Source organism: Pinus tabuliformis, chromosome 9, assembly GCF_031772625.1.
Source record: "Pinus tabuliformis cultivar Carrire ecotype Pingquan chromosome 9, CPIR1, whole genome shotgun sequence".
Lineage (NCBI taxonomy): Eukaryota > Viridiplantae > Streptophyta > Pinopsida > Pinales > Pinaceae > Pinus > Pinus tabuliformis.
In genome coordinates, this window is record NC_142307.1 from 1,667,963,119 (window position 1) to 1,667,986,414 (window position 23,296).

The 23,296-nt window shown below is 37.9% G+C and overlaps 1 pseudogene; it reads right to left on the bottom strand.

Moving 5' to 3' along the window:
* Positions 1-13,270: 13,270 nt before the first annotated feature.
* On the bottom strand, positions 13,271-19,375 carry LOC149155270 (E3 ubiquitin-protein ligase PUB23 pseudogene; annotated as a pseudogene).
* Between the last annotated feature and the right edge of the window lie 3,921 nt (positions 19,376-23,296).

Below are 23,296 nucleotides of genomic sequence, written 5' to 3' on the forward strand. Positions count from 1 at the left end.
GCCATGTAACCAATGTACCGCTCAGGTGATCTCCTCTATCTGCGCTGAGAGGATGGTTTTCCCACATTCTCTCTCGCATCCATCACCAATTTGTCAGCTTCCCTTGAGCGTTTCCACCCATCTCTAGAAGACTCTGCATGAGTGGACGTCTCCACTCTTGGATACTTTGCATGTGGCTGCTCCACATCAGTCTGAGGCTCCTCCATCTTAGGAACCAGAAGTTCCTCCTCTGCATGCAACTTGAGCTCCCTCTTAAGGGAAATTTGCATGGCCTTCTGCTCGTCGAACTTTAGATCTCTGTGTACCACTGTCCTCTAACTGGTAGGCAAGAACACCTGATAGTTGTGGGGTGTATCAGTGTACCCCACAAGTATCCCCAACTCAACTGTTGACTCTAGCTTCTTTCGGGCATCTTTGGTCACATGGCAATAAACCAATGATCCAAAGATCCTGAAGTGACTCACATCTAGTCTCTTCCTGGAGAAGGCCTCTACTGGTGTCTTCATCCCCAATATACGATGCAGGCTTCCATTCTGCAAGTATACTGCTATATTTCATGCCTCAGCGTAGAAATGAAGTGGTAGGCCTTGGTCATGCAACATCACCCAAGTTTATCCCACAATCATTTTGTTCTTCCTTTCAGCCACCCCATTCTGTTGTGGGTTATGGGGTGTCGTCAACTCCCATTTAATCCCTTCTGCTACATAGAAGTCCTTAAACTGTTGGAGACATACTCTCCACCATTGTCGCTTCGCAAGGCCCTTATTTTCTTTGTAGATTATTTCTCAACCAAGGCTTTGAACTCACAAAACCTTGAGAAGGTTTGATCCTTCTTCTACATGAAGTATATCCAACATCTACGAGAAAAATCATCAATAAAAATAACATAGTGCCTTTTTTAGCGATGGAGGCTATCGAGAATGGTCCACACACATCTGTATCCACTCGCTCAAAGATTGATCCAGCTCGACTGTCTCGATCCTGAAAGGAATATTTTGCATACTTACCCAAGGTACAGCTTTTGCATGTATCCACTTGCTCTATTTTACCCTTGGGAAGTCTGGTAGAAATCTGCCGCATGATCTTCAAGGCCCCATGGTTCAAGTGACCCAATCTTCTATGCCATAGCTTGCCAATATCTTGGCTTTGAACCAACTCTGCTTTGGAACTCAATGCAGCACAATCATCTATCTCCAGCTTGTAGAGATTCTTTACTTGAATCCCAATCCTCTTGGTTTGTCCAGTGCCAATGTGCCTCAAGAATGCCTTTCCTTTACTAAAGACTACATCATATACTTTGTCTTCCAACATAGCGATGGATACCAGGTTCTTCTTCAGACCAGGCGCATACTTTACATCAGTCAGGGTGAGAGGAGCTCCATTCTCCCTCTGAAACACAACCGTGCCTTCACCTGAAACATGGTACTTTCCATAATCACCCATCTCTATGCGCATCTATAGGTCCTTCTCCTCCAAGGTACTGAATAAACTCTTGTCGCCAGTCATGTGGAATGAGGCTCCACTGTCCAGGTACCAAACACGACCCACCATCAATGACACCATGCATGTGATGAGGGTGAAATCCAATTCGAACTGTGAGTCCAATGCCTCACCATCTGATCCTTTCGAAGATCCCTTCTTTGATTTCTTCTGTGGACAATTTGTTGCATAATGGCCCACCTCATGACAATGAAAGCATCGCACTTTCTATTTGTCAATCTTCTTCCCACCATGGGAAGAACTCAATTTGGAATGGGAAGCCTTCCCTTTCCCTGTCCTTGCCTTACTCGGTAAGGCTAGATTTTCATCATCATCATGCTTTGATGAAGATCCATCTCTGGTGCTTCTCCTTATCTCCTCTTGCATTAGATCCAACCACGACCATTCCCAATCTGGAAGTTTCTCTCTTCCATTTACCGAGTCTTGGTAGCTATGCCAGCTCTTAGGAAGATCGAGGAGAGCAAGAATCACCATGTCATCATCAGCTATCATGATTCCAACACTTCCAAGATCATCCCTATAGGTGGTGATCTTGTTCAGATATGTAGAGATCATGTCGCCCTTTTCACACTTCATTTTCCGAAGCTTGTCTTTCAGTGCCAACTTCCTCTAATCGTTGATGTTCTGATATAGATCCTTCAATGTCTTCCACATTGAAAACGGTGTCTCCTTCTCATGGAGACTCGAGACAATGTGGTCTTGAACTCCCTCCAAAAGAACCCCCCTCGCTCTAGCCACACACTTCTTCCATTCCGCCAATTATTAGGCATTAGCTGCTGCTAGCTTGGGGACCTCTTGATCAATGAAGTCCTTCAAACTGTTGTCCTCTAATACCACTTCCATGCTATCCTTCCAGGCTATATAATTCAAGCTGCCATCTAGGGCATACTCGAGTCTCAAGTCGTTGAACGCCATTGGTGAAATTTGAGATGTGATAAAAATTCTATTTCTATAATCATGAACTTCAAACTTTGAACTTCTCCCTTATTTGTATATTGTTCTCCACTTTGATCACCTTTGCTATGATACCATGTAGAATTTTCCAATATAGATCACCTGATAATCCAATATACTAAAGAAAAATACTTGATCTACTTCTACAAACAAACTTGCGGAAGCTTAATCGATTTTGAGCAAGATAAAATAGAACACATATAATAGAGAATGAAAAATAAATCACACATGAACACAAAAGAATACTTTTGGGAAAGCCCCAGCTAAAAACCTCGATCTCTATATTATCATACAAGTGGAAATATCTTCGGATTACACAAAGCTTTAGCTCACAAGCTATCCAGCTCTCAGTACAATCCCTCAATGCTGCTCATAGACTGAATAGACACAACATATGCCTTCCTTCAGTCCTCCAAGCCTCCTATTTCCTTGCGCAATTTCTCCTGGGTCCTCTAGTTTCCACGTGTGTGAATTCACATCTCACACAACTCACCAATCTCAGAAATAACTGCGCAATCCTCAAGGAATGAATTCCTTTTGCATGCAAGAGATATCTTCAATGGAATATTCCTACAACTGATAGTACACTGTCCCATCCTCTGATCTCAATTGGGTCTCTGACTGAACTGACATGCATGAGTTATTTATGAGAGAATATTCAGTTATCTGAAGTACACTAGTTACATGCATGCATGCATTAACTAACTGAACTCACAATCAATTCCACAAACTATTGGAACTAATCTAACTAGACTTAACTCTGTTAACTAAGCTAACTAATTACAACTCATAGTACAACTCATCCTGATCTCCTTAATTAAGGGATAACTTCCTCAATAAAATGGAAAACTATTGCATGTCTTCACATAGACTTCATGTTTGATTTTCTCCAACTAATTAACTCAAGATGAATTAATTAATTACTTTTCAAATAGCTGCTAAGATCAAATTCGAATTTTAATTCTCAATTTTAGTTCAGGGACTAACTAAAATTGGAATGTATCCCGAAATGTTACTTATAGCAATGTTATTTTTAGCATTTCTTGTTTCTATTTTCAACATGTATGGTCAAAGTGTTTGGTTTGGAAAACAAGCAGTGATATTTAGTTTGTAGGTAAGATTAATGCTTGAAGGGGTGTGATCTCTAAGAATTACCAACTATGGGCAGTGTGATTGAAGTAACAGTTGATAGAACCACTTGAAATGGGGGGTGATTACTAAGGAAATTGTTGTCTACAGGGAGGGCATTGGTACCAAGGAGGATGCTTCCATTGGCATGGATGGTTGAAAAGGAGGTTGGGGTGGGGGAGCAGTGGGGTGGGGTATTTTGATAGAAAACAATACCCACAAGGAGAAATGTTGCATGACTACTACAAAGAGAACCATGTTGTGGGAGGAGCCTGGAACCAAGAAAAAAAGATTGCTAGAAAAAGGTGAGGAAATAAAGTCAAGGACTATCAGGAAGCTAGTGAGGACCTCGGGGTTTGTGAACAGCAGAGGTCTAAGAGACCTAAAACAATAGTGCATTTCCAAACAATATTAGGGAACACCAAAATAAGGCATTGAGAAAGCCAAAATAACTATGCAATTACAAGAATAATACCAAAACAAATCTTTATAAAATCAAAATTTTGTTACCAGTACCACATTTTAAATGGATGGCCATGAGGGAAATCTTTAGATTTTAGGCAAACAAAGACTTTTTGATGAAGTGAAAGACATATCTGACTTAAAGGACTACTTTGGATGCAATGGAACAATCAAAATTCCACGATGCACTGATTTTGCTGAAAATGGGGAGTAGGATTGGATCTTTAAGAGAAATTAATAGGAGCTCAAGAGGTTTGATTCTAGAATGGAAATAATGGTTCTAAATCTCACTAAATACTCAACAACTACCAAGTCTTATCATAAAAATAGAGAAAACACTTCACAAGGAGAAGAAAGCACATTGTAGCTATTGTAATCTACCTCGATCTTTGAATAAAAAGGAGTTAACCTCACAAGAAATTTGATGCCATGTTGAAACCAATATTTGGGAAATCACGAGAACTAGAACCACAAAGAAATAGGTCTTTAGTCATCACAGAAAGTTTTACATGGTATAACCCTATGAGAGGGAAATATCCACAAAGAAATTAAGCCATTCATATATAAATCTATAAATTTATAAGCCATTCTTAACCTATAATTCTGGTTTTTCATCTATAAATCAGCAAGCTTCTGTATTAATTAGGTACATGGTTTGGTTTACCTGAAGAATGCCTGGTGTTAATTAGCCACAAGGGATTTTGTAATTTCCATGTTCATGTAAGAATTGAATTTTTTGTAATATTTTTGCATGATAACTTGGTTTGATATGCAAGTAATATTTATTTCAAGTGGTGCCAAGAATGATCATAACCTGCAGAATCAACTCTTAACTTCTTGTACCTTTGGATAACAAGTCATTTTTTTGATCTGAATGTTCTTATGCTATTTTTCTGCAGATATGCTGATGCAAGTGGAGCAGGCAATGATGTGTATGAATATGTAAGTAATAGTTGCAATTTCTGAGGTAACTCATATTATACTTTTCTGAATTGGTGATTTCATCAATCATTATTGGCCTAAAATAATTTTCAAAACATATGTTCTTCAGATCAAATCAATTGGAAAATTTAAGGAAACAAAACATACTGAGGGTATCTCAACATCAGATATCATAATGCACATGCTGAAAGACTACAATGAATATGTAATGTGCAACTTGGCTCGAGGTTACACAAGGAAGGACCTTGGAGTCAGCTATGTGAAGATCAGTTTACTCCTGCAACTTAAAATTAGTTGGATTTTATAAGGTCTCAGAACTTCACAGATAATATTTCTGATCAGTTGTTCATTGGTAAATTTTATAGCTTCACAACCTCAGTACTAAGTAGGTACTTAAATCTTTACATCTATCACAATTCGTCTGTGTTTTGCAACTTTGAACTTTTTGAATTAAAAAAGTTCAAAGTTTAAACACACAGAGAAATTGAGATAGATGTAAAGATTTAATTACCTACTTAGTACTGAGGTTGTGAAGTTATAAAATTTACCAATTAACAACTGATCAAAAATATCATCTGTGAAGTTCGGAGACCTTATAAAGTGTTCTGAACTTTTGAAATTCAAATTAGCCAAAGACATCTTGATCAGGTTAATATTATCAATATTTTCTTAACATGCTAAAGCATATCTCTTAGGTATCATTCATCATGATTATCCAATAGAAAGAGATCTGATATGCACTTCTTAATGGGAAAGACAATTAAGAATTCAAGCTAAATTCCTTTCTGCACCGAATTTCAATTTTCTCTTCAACTTTCTTCATTTATGTCCCACATTGATATGTGTTGTAGTTTTTTTATGCTTGATAGTGTTATACTACAATATATTACCATGCCCTCTTCATTTTTGTTCTTCCTCAAGTTATCTTCATTATCTCTATCTGTGACTACAGTAAACTATTTATTTGTTCAGTTTTTGTATGCTTTGTAACAAGGACATCTGTGTTATGGGCTTCCAATCATTAGCTTTATCATGAATCTCCAAATAATTCCACAGCACTTCTTCTGTAGCCGTTTTCCTAAATACAGATGGCGCCTTATGTTACTTATAAATGATTTCTGTGGTGTTTATGGCAACATGGCATGGTTTTTGCAGATTATGAGAGATTGCATAATGGGTGATTTTTCTATATGAGTAACAATTAATTGGTCTCTAAAGGCATTTTCCAAGAAATGCAGACTGAATTGTTTCTAATGTTGAGCATGTGTGACATTTTGTGCTTAAAAGTACTTGTGCCTTTGGGAAAGAAAGTATGGGTTTATGTTTGCCATCCTATAGGATGGCATGTGTTTCCTTACAATGGCCATATAAGCTTTACAGTTATGATAATGTTGTAATCGATATTGTTGTGTTTTTTACAAGAAAAGCAATTGAGGGTCAACATGAGCATAACTAAATTGCATCAGAAGGTGAAGGAGCAACAAGAGTGTGTAGGGAAAAAGGTATGTTGTTTGATTGGTACTTTTTCACTTGAAGTCTTTCTTTGAGTTGATGCAAATTAAGTCAATTCATTTACATGGTTATTTGATTGGATTCCTTATTTTAGCAGGAAGACCACTGTCAGAATCATTCTCTACTTTTGTTGGATTTTTGAAAGTTTTCAGTCTTATTAATGAAAAATATGTACATTTGTAGTTACATATCGTTGCCACAAGAGTTGGAATACATCACAGTGAGTGGGTTGAAAATGCAGATAGATGGGTGGCTGGTTTTCTAGAGAAGTTTGAGGAGGGGTGTTATTTAATGGTGAGCATTGTTGTTCTGATTCTAGAATCTAAAATTCTGCTTGGGTGTTGAGGTCAATTTTTTTAGTAGTTCAAGTGTTTATTTAGATGTGGTATTTATCATGTCTTACTTGCATGAACATGCAAATTTCTTTAGTTCATCTGTTGTCAGTCTAGAAGTTAGTGTATCAAAGAACTTGTAAGCCTGTGACCATGTTTCTGGGACACAGGGACACAGGATGGGTAAATTCATCCCAGGGACATGTGGAGAAATCCCCCAAATTTTAGGAAATGTCGTGGGAAAAGTCAGTGTCCTCAGCAAAGGGGATACTGTTCATAATAAATATTGACATTTGCGTGTAAGTTGTAACAATCACACTATTTTGTGTTCTTTTACCTCTTACAAAGGCCATTGGGAAAAGCTAATTGGGGGGAGGCACCCCCACTTTTTTGGGGAAGTGCCCATGTGTCACCACAAAATGGAAATTATCCCCATTTCTTGGGAAACATCCCATCTCATGTCTCTCTGAGTTATCAGAACCGGACTAGAACTGGTGGAACTGGTTGGTCTCACTGGTGGCACAAAATTGGAAAAGGCTGGTTCAGTACTGGATCAACCTTTTTTCACTGAATCGACAGGTTTTGTACGTAACAGGTCGACTCTATACAATGCAACCAAGGACCCTCTGAATGCAATTTTTTGTATTTTTTTTAAACAATAATTTATGAATGGGGCAACCTAATTCAACTGTAGGGTGTATGAAACCTGCTGGTTCTGTACCAAACTGGTCTTTTTTCACCAAAAGGGCTTGTTCTGTACAAGGCTGGCCAGTTCTGTACATTGCAACCAAGGACCCTCGGAACACAATTTAAAAAAAAAAACAATAATTTATGAATAGGCAGCCTAATATTCAACCCTAAGGCCCTAATAATGCTATGTGATTAATGGTAATGTTAAATGCTTAAATTTTCATCTTTTTATTTAAATTTTTAACATTACCATTAATTGTTTCAGGATGTTTGATAGTGGTTCCAAGTTATCAATTTGATTGAGGTTTAGATTAATAAATATTTAACTATTTTTAAGGTTTGAAAATGGAAGCATCAGATGGAAACTGTCATTAAACAGATGAACCAACAAGTATGTATGATTGGGGTGTTTCTAGAATAGCCTAAAATACAACTGTTTTGCAAGTAGAAGATTTTGAATGGCTTCACATTTTTGTCAAGTTTGCTTGAATGACTGGAAACTGCCTAAATCAAGACATAGTTTCTACTTCATGTTAAAAGCATATGACAATAACAAAATTCTAGTAGCACCTACACCCCATAGTAGACTGGGATTGGTTTCATTATTTCAGGGGTTGCATATGCTGGAAAATTTCACACAATCCGTATTTACAAAAATCACAATAGAGGGAAGGTCCCTCTTTCTCACGTCTATGGAGGAATATCTTTTTCTTCCCACACCTAATTGTTCCACCATATATTAAGAAGTTGTTAAACTGTTACAAAATGGCCCAAACAGAGGGAAGGCCCCACAAAGAATTTGTTGATACCTTCTAGGATAACAATGTTTAGCCAACACTGTTATATTTTGTTAAGACTCAAAGAGAAAATGGTGAAGCAATTGCTGACAGAGAAATTGGGTATGAAGCCATCATGCTACTAGAACTTTGGTTGTCTCGACTCTCAACTCTCCCTACTTTTGCCTCTTTGCTTCAAGGTAGCAAGCTAATAAAAAGACCATATTTTTTTGTCATGCAGCATTTGGAGTTTTGTGTGGTGACTCTTGCATGGTTATGATGGTGCTCACTCCATGTAAGAAACAATGTTGCCTCACCTATTGGAAATAAAATATTTTAACATGACCCCACAGTGTCAAATACTAGTCACCAAGGTATTAAAACTCTTATGATTCTTGGGAATACCTCTCATGAAGCCCCATGGACTTGGCTACCAAGAAGCAGCCTTCTCACAGGGACTAGATGCTTGTTTTAACATTGTGTGGTTTGTATTTGGCTGGCCTTTTGAGGGAATATCTTGATTTTTAACCTAATTATAGTTTTTGTTTGGAGTTTAGAGATTTTTTAGTTGCAAAATTTATGTTTAAAGGTTTTCCAATCTAATGGCCATTTTATGGTTAATATGTTTGGAATGTGAAGTCTGCAACACAACCTTAGATGACTGTTGGTCTACAACATGCCTTATTCCACCACAATTTTCCTGGACTCACATGAACCCACCAAGGCCCACCTTTCTCGAGTTCATTAGTTCTTTTTGTTGACTATAAATATTTATAATTTATTAATTTACCCTTTTCAGAACTAATTCATTTGACAAAATGAAATGGTTCCAAATGCCATAAAACAATTAGGAAATAAAATGATATTTAATTTCACTAAGATCCTGCCTCAAAACCTAAAAATCATTCAAATAAGAGAGATTGACAAATAGGACCTATATAGTGTAACGAAATTCCACTTCAATAGAGTGTTTTCTTAGGCTCGTAAATCTTACTGATACTTAAAATGGAAACTATAAAATGTTATGCCAAAATATTCAAGTTTCTAAGGATTTTATATATAGTTTCTATAACATTTTGGCAATTATTTAAGAAATAGAAATTTATGCTAGAGAGTCTGGGTGAACCATTTTTGTTAAAAAATGGACACTTGCAAATCAATTTTTGGGAAGAAAATAAAATTAGCAAGAACCCTAAAATGTTCCATCTATTGTAGGAATGTGAATCTGTATATTTTAATGTTGTTTAAATTGATAAAAAATGTTATTGGGAAAGTTGCAGATGTAACGTTTTCTATGCAAGAATTTTTTTTGGTTGAAAGTGGAAAATTTTACATTATATTTTTAATGGTTTCCTCTCTTGTAGGCTTGTGCTGATGAGGACAACACAACAAGACCATTGTTACTAGTGACATCATCAATTGACAAGATGGTGTTGAAAAAAGCCAATCCATGTAGATACTGACCTAAAAGTTGTTGGTGTTGTTACTTGGGTTGGCCACTCATCACTTGAGATTCAAATGATGATATCTCAACCACCTGAAGGTATTTATATCAGAATAGCTTACTCTTTTGTGTTCTTATTGACACTAAATCTAAATCAAATCTATACCGAATCCATTTTGTAAAATCAGGTAGCATTCATTATGTATCATGGTGTCTAGGTTGCCTTCCTGAACTAGATATTCACTTCTCTAGGAGTAATGATAGTCACATGTAAGTAAAAGCTAATATGATGACGATGTCTCAGAAAGGTGTTATAGCTATGAGCCAAATAAGAGATAATAACACTTTTTAGACCACTAAAAACAAATAGAAAGTGGAGCAGATTGACAACTTTCAAAGCTAAATTGTATCTATGGAGAGGAGACACTTTGCAAACATCTCATAACTATTAGTAATTTCCAAAGTTGTTTACTTCTCCAGGGATTGTTAATAAATAATGGAGGACAATGAAAATCCAACGGCCATGAAAATGGAGCTATAAATTGGATCTAATTGAATTCCTATTCCAGCTCAAACAAGGAAATCTAGTGAATGAACCCTTCACAAAGAATTAGAGTTAGATTTGTGCTATAATTGATTTCATAATTTGTTCTCTGGGTGGACGGTGCAAGCCTGGGCAAGGTGGATTCAAACAACAACTGTTGCAGAATCAAGCTTGCAGTGTGAGAGTGCTATAGCTACAGAAGCTGCACCTACACACAAAGTTAGTGAAAGTTGTGGAACGGCTATCAAAACCAATAAAACATTATAGGAACAGAAAACAAGATAGGAGAATGAAAAAAAATCAAACTTCATCCAAACAACAAGGTCGAATCTGCATGTTGCACCTTTGACTAGAGTTCTTAGTCCCCCTCATACATGTACAATGCAACCCATGATTTCTTTGGCTGAAATTTGGTCCTAAACTCCTTGATATCAAAATGGACACAGATCACATAGCTTATCCTTCTGCAAGTCTCAGGAGTTGAACTCTCTTTCTGAACAAGGAATTTTTGGGGCTCCATTTTAGACATTAATAGAATTTATATGCTCTTGATTTTGTAGGTCAAACACGTTGTTGTTTCACTACCAGAGAGGTTTGGTGAGCCTGAGTGTGTTGTAAGATACTCTAAATTTTTCATTATGAATGTCAAATTAGAATAGTTATTTGGACATTTTCTTTTTACATTTGAAGATTCTATAATCCCTAACAAGAAAACTATGTTTGCAAAGCCTTCATTTATTGTTTTATATATTCTCTAATATCTGGTAGAATTTCTTTATATTTTTCAAATATAGATTAAAATCTTTTTGACTTGTTTTCTTGTATGGAAATTAGTAGAAACCCTCCTATCTTGACATCAACTCTTGCAAGTACCCCTTTATTTACAAATTCTAGTCTTATCAATATAGATTAAAAGGAATCATGGGCTTGCAACCCCCAAACACCAAAAACCCATGCACCTTTCTCAAGACCTACTTGTATGTTAAGTCTTACAATTTTGTTTTTAATAAATCATTTTACATACTCTTGTTTTTTTGTGTAGTTATAATCCTACTCCATGCTTCATATCATACTATTGATTTCTCTATCATGTACCTTATGGTGAGAATTTTGTGTATTGTATTTTGAGAGATAGACTATTTTTCCAATTTGCATACAAGGAATTAACTTCTTTCAACTCTATTTCCAAATTTCCATAGGAGGATGGTTTATCTTTAGATGGTGACAAATGGCATTGGGTGGTTGGAATTATGGTTTCAATTACTTTTGTGAAGTTGTTCCTCGTAATGTATTGTCGAAGTTTTACTAATGAGATTGTGAAGGCATATGCTCAAGATCATTTCTTTGATGTGATCACCAACACAATTGGTCTAATTGCTACTATTCTTGCAAGTACTTTGTACTGGTGGATAGATCCTACTGGAGCAATTGTGGTAAGCAGTTCTTTGACCTTTTGCTTTACAGTTCATAGTTTGCAACTTTTCACATGTTATGCTTATCTATTTTGTTGAGTGTGCACCATGGTTTCTTGGCATTGGCTACTGAAGAGTAGTTTGTCTTCCATTATGTCATCCTCTCCTTTTTATAATCAACATCCACTTGTTTAATAAGAAACTTGTTGTTTTTTTCATTATCATGATATATCTCTGAATTTAGTAGCAACATAGATGAAATTTTTAGCACATGTTCTTGGTCATCAGTACTCTTCACTATCATAAACAATGGTTGGTGTGGAACTCCCAAGCCATAGAGGGCCCCGAATAATTGTGGAGCTAGGATGGAGCCATGAATCTATCCAGCTTAAAATTCAAAGGAAAAACATATTCCAGGTCTATTAACTTTTAAGTATGGAGAACTAATTGCAAAGGTGCAAGAGAATGTATCCACTCCATTTCATTTCTTTTGCTTTAATAACGACTCAATCTCAGATTGTGGATTCAAAAATCATGATTCTTTTTGTTTTACATATGGAGATCAAGACATTTTGTTATAGAATTTTATATGGGTGCATATACACAGTAATGGACACATACATGTGTGGAGAAGAAGATGAAGAAAAAGAAGTCTTAACATGGAATGAAATCCCAACACAGGGATATGCCATTGTAGCAAGATAACATGTATACATGAACATTTAACTGTATACTAATATAAGTTTTTGCTAGAGATAAAATCCTCCTCTGTTTGCATCTTTTGGGGCAATTGCTAGTTTTAGTAAGTTAAAAATATGGTCTCCATGATTATAGTTTTTATAAAGATTATAGTTTTTTTTTTTTTTTTTAATCAATGGCTATAAATGTAGGTTTCAGGATTGCCATAACTCTTCACGTAATTCTTTAATGTTTTCTATCCCAATGGAAGAGTGTCTGCCTTACAAGTAGGAGGTTGGTGGTCCAATTCCACTGTGAGCTAACCTGAATTAATCAACCATTTTGTAGTTTATTTTTAATTAAATGTTTTTTATATCGATTTATTTCAATGGTGAGATATTTCTGGATTCATTGTTTTATATTCTCTCTAAAGAGACAAAAGTGATATTTAAATTAAAAAATTATTGTCAAGAGACAATAGCTAGTATTAAAGACATATTGTCTCTAATCCTAGAGTTGTCTCTATAGAGAAAAATGAAATTGTTTCCTAAAAGACAATTTTTTAAGACAATATTTTTTAAAACAATAATATTCAAGACAATAACTTTTGAGGCACCCGCTTAAAAACAATATTTAAAACAACACACAATATTTTTCAATGCACTAAAGCCTTCAACTACTTCCACCACAAGAAACTTATATCAATGTTTAATTGACCTCCCTGTTCTTTTTTTTATATTTCGTACCTATATTTTTGTGGTGTCAAATTTTTTAGTGTGTAAGTGATGATATCATTTGATAATTTCGTTTGGTAGGAGGATGATGACTAAGTTTTCATAATGTAAATAGATATCACTCTCCACTAACCTTGTAAACAACTTCGTTGGTTAAGGATATTATTCATCAATAATCTCATAATAATCCAATATCTCCCCAAAACGATTATTACTATTTGATATATCCACAGTATTTAATCTTGCACTCTCCCTCTTCGAAATAGAAATGCCCATATACATGGCGACAACTATAACGATGCTCATACGCATCGAATCTGTATGCACCGGCCAAGTTTCTCTGTTTTTTTTTAAAGTAACACTATTAAAGTCCGACCCATTCAATAAAATTGACATACCAACGAAAATGGCTTCTTTTTTCAAGCCATCTTTTGTTTAATTGCGTGGTTGTATGAGATCAAATTTCTTGTATCAGATCAAATTTCGAAACTGTGCATGATAGTTCTCATTAGGTACGGAAGACAAGGGGAGACTCTAAAAGTATTTGCATGCAATCTCAATACCTCCTTCGCCTTCTGCTTCGTTTTCTCTGCGCAACTGAGTTGTTGAAGCATGCAAAGTTTAGACACAGCTCCACACTGAAGCACCTCCCGAAGAATCGACGCAGTTGAAGAATATGTGCAAAGAGACCAAAGAATTCGAACTGCTTTCTGAGTGGCAATTTCTGAAACCCTAATAATCTTCCTGGAGACTACAGCAATACCCATCGTGTGATCAGCCAAGGCAGCCCTTCCTTCTGCATAGTGCCGGGAATTTCTGGTTATTCCAAACAAAACACAATGGAAAAATCCTCTGTTTCCACTGTTCAGAATTTTCTGATAAATTCCGAAACAAAAATATGAACAGAGAGCAATACTCTGTTTTCTGATAATTCAAAAACTCAAAAACCGAGCATAAAATAATACTCTACTTTGCCTCAGGATCACAAACTGATCAAAATAACATTCTGGTTTTGACACAGGAAAATACTCTGTTTTTAACTCAGAAAAACAGAAAAATTCGTTTGCTGGAAACGGTGTTTCAGCAACACAGTTTTTTTTCAGTTGCTGAAACAGGTGTTTCAGCAACGGTGTTTCAGCAACGTAAAAATTTTGACGAAATAACTTTTGGTGAAACAGAAACGCACAGAAAGGAATTTCTATTTATGAAAGTAAACTAACTGATAAAACTAAGTCTTCCTCACATAGAGGGATTTCCACAACTGCTGTTATAAAACATCTTCCTCTTAACAGAGGGATTTACAATCTATGCTAAAGAGCATCTTCCTCTCAACAGAGGGATTCACCAAACTATGCTGAAAAGCATCTTCCTCTTGACAGAGGGATTACATCAGGAACGCTTCAGTTCCACACAACAACTATCTCATAAAATTTCAGCACTGTTGTGCAAAATGGCTTCATTCATGTGAGCTCATGCTGCTGCACATTCTTTCTTAAAAACACAGAAATTACATTCCAGCGCTGCTGCGCTATATTGCTAAACTCTTAACACTGCTGTGTGCTGCGTTTCCATATTCACTAACAGAAAACTATACTCACGCTGCTGCGTGCTCTCCTCTGCTCTCTATCTTTCTCTGTCTTCTACACTGCTGTGTCTACACATATATATAGTGCAGGAAGCGGTCATAACTTATCCATCAACCGCCTCAACTCTCTGACAGAGACTCTGCTGCAATCTGCCGCTCATAATGAACAAATCTGATCTTTTGCTGTATTTCTTGAGTCGGTTGTGCTGAAACCCAAGACTGATAAGTGTTGCGGCTGGTACTTTCCTTCTCGGCCATGCTTCTTCTTTAATGCTGTTTGGTGAGCTGTTATGGCGCAGAGCCCAGATCTGATCTTCCTCCTCCTTTGGGAACACAAACAAGCAAACGGTGAAAAGATGGTAATAGCGGTGATTTAACAGATCGGGGGAAAAATGTGGGGCGCCGGATAAAGACAAATGAATAAAGTAAAACAGCTGTTGCTGCTGCACAACAGTTGGAATTAATATTCCAACACTCCCCTTTTAATTTCAACTGCTGGGCGTTCAATCATACCCAGACATTTCAATAAAAACTCAAAACTTTTCTGATCCAATGGTTTGGTCAGAATATCAGCAACCTGCTCCTTCTCTGTTGTCATGGGAGATTTAATTCCATATCTCTTCCTTATAAGAAGATCTTCATCAAAGAATGACTGTTAATACAGTTCAGCAATAATGATAAAAAAAAATTACAGGCTCCCCTTTAATGTATGCATTATCTTCTTTCGGCAGAATCTTCTCAAAAGAAACTTAGATCGGCTAGAGAGCTCAAGGGACTTTCGGACTGTGTTTTCTTCCTCCTCCATACTTGTGTAACTTTCTTCTTTTGCATGGGTTTAGCTTGTGTAAAGGCCCATGTCAAGTTACAGTCACGTGCCATATGCCCAATGTTATGACACTTGAAACATTCAACATTGTTCATGAATAAAAATTCATGATTTCTTCTTGCAAAATTGTTTCTTGGAGATTGTCGGAGACTGCAACATCTATCTCTATGAGCTGCTCTGCAGTCTTTTGCCATATGACCAAAGTTTGAACAACAATAACAATAACCAAAAAATGAACTTTGATACCTGGTATATGGAGGTTTCCTTGATGTACTTCCGAAGCCTTTCTGCCTTGAAATTCTTTGCTGATAACCATTGCCTCTCGCATCTTTGTCGTCATCAACATTTCTTCTTGGAGCTAGTTTTCTACTTGGAGTAGAATTTCTTCTATTGCAGCCTTGATTTTGCTCCTTGCCTTTGCTGGAACTAGGGGCATCACAATTTCTTTCTACTTTCTTCACATCTCCTTTGCTTAAAGCATTTTCATACTTGTTTGTGGGTTCACGTACATACCCCAGTCCTGACTTATCATATGGAGATCTGTGATAGCTGAGCATATCATCCAAGGCTTGAGAGCTCTTCATGATCTTGTTCATCCCTTCAACCTTCTTCCTGAGGAGGACAATCTCTTCTTCTAACTTTTCACATTCATCATTCTTCTTTGTAAGTTGTTTCTCAGTTTCTTCCTTGCTACAAGTAGCTTCAGCTGCTACTACTTTAAGAGAGATAATATCTGTCTTCATTTTGGAGATTTCTTCATCTTTTGCTTGACTGCTCTCCATTCTCTTCTCAGCTTCTTGTGCCTGCTTCCTGGCTTCTTGTAATTCAGACTTAAGGGAGGAGACCTCTACCTTGTACTGTCCAATCTCTTCTACAAGTTTGTTCACTCTCTTGTGCCTTTGTTCAAGTTGATTTGACAAGATATCTTCCTGCTTCCTTGCTTTATTCAACTGATTTGTCATGGATATGACTTCTTCATGATGCTTCCTTTTGCTTTGATCAAGTTCCTTCTTAAGCTTGGCGAGCTCTTCATCTCTTTCTTGTACTTGAAGTTTGATGAGGTCAACCTTCTCATTTTCAGCTTCTATGATGGGTTCAGAATTTCCTTCTTGACTGATTGTCGTGGTCAGTGCTCCCTTTGCATGAAGGTCATGAAGTCTGTCCCATATATCCTTTGCTGATGAATATTTTCCTATATTCTTCTTTAAAGAATCAGGCAGCCCATCCAAAATTGTCTTTGCTGCTTTTGCATTGCACTCCTTGGATTCTCTATCCATCTTGCTATCATCAATCACTGATTCCCAAATTTCAATCCCTTGAGACTGTAAGACAGTCCTCATTTTTATTTCCCACATATCAAAATTTCCATTAAGTCTTGAAGCCTCAAATAGAATGCTTTCAAGTTGATTGTCTTCTATTTTGGGAGTAGAGGGAGACACATTCTTAGCAGGATTGGTGACTTTCTTCTTTGACCTTGCCATTTGACTGAGTATTTTAAAATAACTGATTGTTTCTTCAACAGCAACACAAAAGAAATTCTTGAGAAATACCTTATATTTTTCTTGGCTGAGTCTTCACGCTGCTGGAGAAGTTGCTGCTGCAAGAAATCTTCCTTCAGCTTCTTTGACGCCTTCAAAGAGCCTGGTCAAGCTCTGATACCATGTCAGGAATTTCTGGTTATTCCAAACAAAACACAGTGGAAAAATCCTCTGTTTCCACTGTTCAGAATTTTCTGATAAATTCCGAAACAACAGAAATATGAACAGAGAGCAATACTCTGTTTTCTGATAATTCAAAAACTCAAAAACCGAGCATAAAATAATACTCTACTTTGCCTCAGGATCACAAACTGATCAAAATAACATTCTGGTTTTGACACAGGAAAATACTCTGTTTTTAACTCAGAAAAACAGAAAAATTCGTTTGCTGGAACCGGTGTTTCAGCAACACAGTTTTTTTTCAGTTGCTGAAACAGGTGTTTCAGCAACGGTGTTTCAGCAACGTAAAAATTTTGACGAAATAACTTTTGGTGAAACAAAAACGCACAGAAAGGAATTTCTATTTATGAAAGTAAACTAACTGATAAAACTAAGTTTTCCTCACATAGAGGAATTTCCACAACTGCTGTTATAAAACATCTTCCTCTTAACAGAGGGATTTACAATCTATGCTAAAGAGCATCTTCCTCTCAACAGAGGGATTCACCAAACTATGCTGAAAAGCATCTTCCTCTTGACAGAGGGATTACATCAGGAACGCTTCAGTTCCACACAACAACTATCTCATAAAATTTCAGCACTGCTGTGCAAAATGGCTTCATTCATGTGACCTCATGCTGCTGCACATTCTTTCTTAAAAACACAGAAATTACATTCCAGCGCTGCTGCGCTATATTGCTAAACTCTTAACACTGCTGTGTGCTGCGTTTCCATATTCACTAACAGAAAACTATACTCACGCTGTTGCGTGCTCTCCTCTGCTCTCTATCTTTCTCTGTCTTCTACACTGCTGTGTCTACACATATATATAGTGCAGGAAGCGGTCATAACTTATCCATCAACCGCCTCAACTCTCTGACAGAGACTCTGCTGCAATCTGCCGCTCATAATGAACAAATCTGATCTTTTGCTGTATTTCTTGAGTCGGTTGTGCTGAAACCCAAGACTGATAAGTGTTGCGGCTGGTACTTTCCTTCTCGGCCATGCTTCTTCTTTAATGCTGTTTGGTGAGCTGTTATGGCGCAGAGCCCAGATCTGATCTTCCTCCTCCTTTGGGAACACAAACAAGCAAACGGTGAAAATATGGTAATAGCGGTGATTTAACAGATCGGGGGAAAAATGTGGGGCGCCAGATAAAGACAAATGAATAAAGTAAAACAGCTGTTGCTGCTGCACAGCAGTTGGAATTAATATTCCAACACATAGTCTAGTAGCATGTCCAAGAGATCTAATATCTTTTCACACTTGGGCTTCTCGCCCTCTGCAAGTAATTCAATCAGACAAAATACTGTGCCTGCCTCTATAGCCATTAATCTGTTCTTTCTGGACCTTTTACATATTGCTCTGAGGACAACCAAGGCTGCCATGATTGCCTGATGGCAGGATTCACCGTTTATGATCTCTAGGAGACCTTGGAAAATATCAATCTTTTCCTTGCCCATAAATTCCCAATCAGATATCCAAGTGGAAACCTTCTGCAATAAAACGACCGCGTGAAGTCTAGCTTCAGCGTTTCCCTTATGCAAGACCAAGGCCATGGACCTAATGCACGCTGCCTCTGACAAAGATCTTGCAGTTTCCTCGGTCATAGGAAGCAGATACAATATACCCAAAGTTTCTTCACAAGCCCTGAACTTTTCATTGTCATTCGCGTCGCAGCAAGACGAATTGATCAGAGATGCAAGAACAATACTCGAACCGGCCGCCGCCATGCACCTTCTGTTTCCCTCGCTCTCCCGCGCAATGGATCGCAATTTTTTCAATGCACTGATGCCTTCCACTGCTGGAGATCTGAGTGCAGCTTGAAGTAACAAGGAGATTTGATCAGACTCGACGGGCGCCCGGCGAGTGGTGATTTGCTCCACGCCCTTGGAGCTGTTTGCAACACACCATCCTTTAATGAGGCGACGCAGCATGTGGTTGGGAGTTAAATCGAAATTCTCTAGCGGCTGCATGGTAGCAGGACATGTTTTCTTGTTGCACGAAAAAATCCAGTGGTCTATGCTTTCCCGATCATACGTCATGCCCGTGGAAACGGTTACGGGGTCTCTCATAAGCTCCATCGATATGGGGCACCTGAAGTATGAAGGCACCTCCACCTCCGAACAATCATGTGGTGAGTTATTGAAGCTTAACATAGTAACGTTGGTATCAATACAGCGAGATAACCAGTTATTCAGATCGATGACACATCAGGGCAGGCTTGTTGTCTGAAGGCTTCAATATACAGATAATTGAAGCTTAGCGTCTATGACTATATAGTTTCTCTTGCTGCACAGTTGTTTATGTCAACGCACTCGCTCTGTCAAGGTTATGTAGTCAACTGTCACGCGGTGAAATATTTCTACCGTCTTCAATTCCACACATTCCAATCAATAGACTATTTCAGCTTTCATCGCAGGCACTAATGGCTGTAAAGTTTTTGATCCAGCGCATAGGCAACTGTAACCACACATATCAGAATATTGACTTTTTGAAAATCTAGTAACATGGTAACAAAGTCATCATTAAAAATGTGTCGCAAAGGAGCATTGAAAACGATTGAATGGCGGAGACATTCTGGTATTATGACGAGGAGCGAAGGAGAGGATTTATTTAAAAGTCAATCCTCTTTAAGTGCACGATTATATATTAAGGTATTTGCCACCTGAAAAGTATGTTAAATGTGGAAAATTCGGCATTTAGAGTTCAACGATCATAATTTTGACTTAATCGATTTTTTCGAGCTTTATTCCACTGATAAGAATTTTGACAGTCAGTGTATCTGTCGGGATAGTACTTTATGGATTACTTAAAATGTGGTTAAATGTGGAAATTTTGGAATTCTCAATTTTTATTAAAGTTAATCAATGGGTTTGAATTAAAATTTTATGTGGTTTAATTTAATGAAATATTTATAAAATTTTGTTGGAAACTGGAATCATAATTTAATTTATGAATTATATATAATTTGAGTATTTTAACCACAACCACTATGGTAAAGGACCCCTGTTCTGGGAGCTCAGTGGTAGGCAGGTTTGAGAGGACAGTGTTTACCATGGGTTGCTAAGAAACCGAGATTCATCATTCCCAATAACAAGCTGGAGGAATACAAGAAGTATATGAAGGATCACACCCTCATCTGCAAATTTATTGGAGCCTGGCTCACAGAGAAGGACCTGATCAAATGGATCCAACTTAGATGGCAACCAAAGGGCCACATTGACCTCAAACTGGGAGAGAAAGGCTTCTTTATAGTGATATTCTCCAACCTGGAGGACAAGGAAAGAGTTTTTGAGGATGGGCCATACTTTTTCAACAATGCAAGACTTTTCATAAGACACTGGGAGGAATGTTACAACCCAAATCAGGAAAAACTACTTGCCGCCCTAGTGTGGGTTCAGCTATTCGCCTTACCAGTGGATTTCTGTGACACGGAAATCTTAAAGTGGATCAGAAAATCTATTGGAACCTTTGTCAAGGTTGCACACTCCACGAGACGGGGAAGGTATACCTCCTACACTAGAATCTGTGTTTACATGAACATCACAAAGCCACTGCCCGACTTCATAGAGCTAGAACACGAGGTATGGCAACAACCTCTAGATTACAAGCACGTACCTTTCAAATGTCGGTGTTTCCATGAATATGGGCACTTGTTCCGAGCCTACCCGCTAAACCAGAATGAAGGCCGTGAAGAAACTAAAACAGATGGGGAAACGAAGGAAAAAGAAGATAGCAAGGGTTTCCAAGAAGTCTAACGATGAAAGAGAAACCAAAGGAACCCGAGGAACCACACACCTCTACAGAGTGGAAACGAGCAACGCAACCACAACCGGTATGAAATCCTACAACAGGAGGAGGAAGGAGAGGGAATCCCTGACAACCCAATGGAATCAGAATACTCCCAAAAATATCCCTCAAAGCGGAATAAGACCAAGCGAAAGGCGTAAGTGGAACCTCGAGGGAAAGAAACCCCCATGAAAGTAGTAGAACAAGTCCATATGGAGATTAATAGTCAGAAGGAAGATCTCAGTGTGGAAGAACAAGTGATGAAACGTCTACTACAAGAATGGAGGCACCTAGATGAACGATTCATCCCAGAAGATCAAAAGCAATTATACAAAGAAACTTTTCAACAATACAAAGCCAAGCAGGGTACAACCATCATAGTTCAACCTGAGCATTTGGGCTCCCAAGCTAGCCAAGCCCAAGATCCTAGACCCCAAGGAAAAGGAGGAAAGAAGTGCGGACAAAGAACTTTGAATGGGAGAGCTATTGGTAAACTATGGAAGGGTAGTGCCATTATCAGAGGTATTTCATCAACTCAACAAACCGTTGAAATGATCATTACATCCTGGAATATATGAGGCCTCAACAGCAGAGGCAAACAAAGGTATCTTAAGGATAGATTAAAAAGAGATAAGCCAAGTATTATGATAATACAAGAGACAAAGATCAGTGAAAGAAAACTGAAGGAAATCCTCAAAAATTTCAAACCCTAGTATGAAGTAATTGCTCAGGATGCCAATGGCAGTGCGGGAGGTCTTGCCATTTGGAATCCTGGAGAGATAATTTTTGAAGAATGGATCATCTTACCGAAAATACTTTCAGGCAAATTTCGGGACATTGGATCCAAGGAGCGGGTTCTACTAACAGGGGTCTATGGGCCCCACATTCCAGGGGAAAAAGGGGCATTTCTCCAGAATTTGACAAAGCTGAGGAATTTGTACCCAGATGATCTATGGGTAGTAGGAGGAGATTTTAACATGATAACCTCTCTAGTAGAAAAGAAGGGGGTGATGCAACGAACAAAAGTTGATATGGAAGCTTTAGGGGACCTTATTGTGGAGCTGCACCTAGTAGATCTGTCGATATTAATGGAGTGTATACTTGTAAAAATAGGCGGGGAGGAAGCCACCAAATCCCCTGACGCCTAGATAGATATTTGATCTCAGATAAAACCATAAACAAGGACATATTCATGGAAGCCTCAATCCTCCCTTGCATGGACTCTGACCATTAGTCGATAAGGCTGGAGGTTGACTTGAAGTCAAGGCCCAAGAACCACCCATTCTGATTTGAGGCCTTTTGGTTAAGGGACCTAGATCTACTAAAAAAAAATGAAGAATGGTGGAGGAACAGTGAAGAGCAAGGGAGGAATTGTATGCACACCTTCCAACTAAAGCTGAAGGAACTTAAACATAAGATAAGGAAATGGAATAAGGAAGAATTTGGGCATATTATGAAAGACCAAAACCAGCTAACTAATAGAATCGAGGAACTGCAACAACAGATCATTCAAGAAGGAAGATCAGATAACCTAGTGAAAGAAGAAGGTTAGCTAATTAATCAGTTGGAGGAAAGAAGAAAATAGGAGGAAATACTTTGGAAACAAAAATCAAGGGTTAACTGGCTGCGGGAAGGCGAATGAAACACATGTTTCTTTCACAAAGCCATGGTTCAACATAGGCAGCACAATCAAATCTACTCCTTGAAAGATGCTGGGGGGAATTGAATGGTTCAACACGAGGAAATGGAGGAACTACTGGTGGACCATTTCAAAGATCTCCTCACAGAACCACTAGAGGATCGCTCTGAAGCTATACAAAGGATCACAAGCAACATTCCTCAACTTGTATCAAGAGATCATAATTTAGCTCTGATGCGAGCAGTCACGCTAGAGGAGGTCGAAGAGGTAGTAAAAGGAATGCAGAAAAATAAGGCCCCTAGCCCAGATGGTTTCATAGTGGAATTCTTCTAGGCAGCTTGGAGCTTCATGGGACAAGACATACTGGAGGTGGTGGAAGAATCGCATCGTAATCAAAAGGTATACCCTAGCCTCAATGCCACTTTCATTGCTTTTATTCCAAAAACCTCGAAATCTGATGATTCGCAAGGGTTCCAACCCATTTCCTTATGTCATTTAATATACAAAATCATAGCTACGATGATCATAAAGCATCTCAAACTCCTGCTGCCCAACCTCATATCACCTAATCAAACTTGACTTATGGAAGGAAGACAAATCCTAGACAGATTTGTAGCCTCACAAGAAATAGTGCACTCGCTAAAGACGA